Consider the following 1,512-nt stretch of genomic DNA (forward strand, 5'->3'; position numbering starts at 1 on the left):
CTTTTCTGTTCTTTTTTTTTTCCTTTTTTTTTTCATTTGCTCCCAAAAGGCAGGCAGAACTTGCATAATAGAGTGATGTCAGATGTGTGCAAAACAGACCAACAAAACCTAATGCATTTCCCTCCTTTGTCTGTCAGTCTCTCTACTGCCTAACATTTTCCCTCAGAAAGCCACTTAAAACACATCAGCAACAATCCCTCACAAAACAGCCACTTGTTGGCTAATTGTGCTGAGTACCTGCCCATTCCAGATTTTTCTCTTCCGTTCTGCTGTGGGGGGGAGAAGGAGGGACGGCTCCCGCAGGGAGCTGCCCGGCTCTAAGCCGCCTTGGCCAAGAGCAAGAGGGAGCCAAGGGGGGTGTTTGCCACCTCTTGGGGTGCTCTCAGCACCAGGCAGGATCGGACCTGGGGTTTCAGCCCGTTTGGATGCTCAGGTGGAAGAGCATGCTGCAGCGGGGAGCTGGGAGCGCTTCTGCCCCCAGGGCCACAAAGGGCATGTCCGCACTGAGCACCTCCAGGCCCACTCCCCAAGCACACCAGAAATCGAGATCTCGTGAGTGGGGCAGCTTCTGGGTCCCATTTCTAGGCTCGGTGGGTGCAAGTGGGGGCAGGTGGGCAGAGTGTCCTCAAGACCATCCTTCCCAGGGGGCGTGGATGTAGTTTGGCTCACTCCGTGACCCACAAGGGTAGCTTGGCTTTTCAGCCTGTGTTTTGGCAATCTTGCCATGGATGATATGAAAATGTCTGTCTCTGATTGAAATGTCTTCTCTGTTTGTTCGCTGCGTTAGGAGTCCAGTTCTGGTCTACTCTTTCCTCAACAAGACTCCCTGAATGATGGGAGATTGAGGAGAGCTGTGGTACAGAAAGCACCCAAGAAGTGATCCCTATGATCTCAAAGGGCAGGTATTAGGCAGATAGCTTCACCCTTGCTTGCGGCTTGTTAACAGAACCGGCTGGAAGAAAATAGACCTCTGGTAAGACTCACGATACCATTCTGCAGTGAAGAGGTGACCTGATCCAGGAGTGACAGATGGACTCCAGTGAAGTCAACGGGAGTTTTGGCTAGGACTTCCCTGGCTCTAGGGCTTCATCCTGGGTACCTGGCACCACCGTGAACTGCTCTGTCGTGGCAAAGCTGACATTGCTCACCTGTGCCACCCTGTTCATGATGAGTGCCAGCCATGGTCACTGTGTTCAGCAGCACGTGCCCCAGGCAGCTGGAGAGCAGTTCCAACATGGCCCTGGCAGTATCGATGGATGCCAGGAAAGGGATCATGGGACCTGATAAGTGAGAAACCCCCTGTAATTTCTGATGGGCAGCCCTGGAGGGAAGCTCACACAGTGTCCGAGTGGTAGGACATCGCACCGTGGGCGATCTGCTGAGTGGTTTATTTGAACGAGGGCAGGGGGCAGCTGCAGTGATTACCCAGGAGAGCACCTTCAGCCGGTGGCAGAGGTGCAAGGTTCCCTCAGATGATTTCATAGTTTCATAGTTTCTAGGGTCAGAAGGGAC

The 1,512-nt window shown here is 53.2% G+C and overlaps 1 long non-coding RNA gene across 1 annotated transcript in view; it reads right to left on the reverse strand.

Annotated features, from left to right (window-relative positions):
* Nucleotides 1-500: 500 nt before the first annotated feature.
* LOC109292966 overlaps nucleotides 501-1,512 on the reverse strand; it is a 21,424-nt gene continuing 20,412 nt past the window's right edge. Inside the window, exon 3 of the long non-coding RNA XR_002096216.1 lies at nucleotides 501-511. This is a non-coding gene — a long non-coding RNA (uncharacterized LOC109292966). The remainder of the gene's footprint in view (nucleotides 512-1,512) is intronic.

This window comes from Gavialis gangeticus, unplaced genomic scaffold (genome assembly GCF_001723915.1).
Source record: "Gavialis gangeticus isolate Ggan-Ray unplaced genomic scaffold, GavGan_comp1, whole genome shotgun sequence".
Taxonomy (NCBI): domain Eukaryota; kingdom Metazoa; phylum Chordata; order Crocodylia; family Gavialidae; genus Gavialis; species Gavialis gangeticus.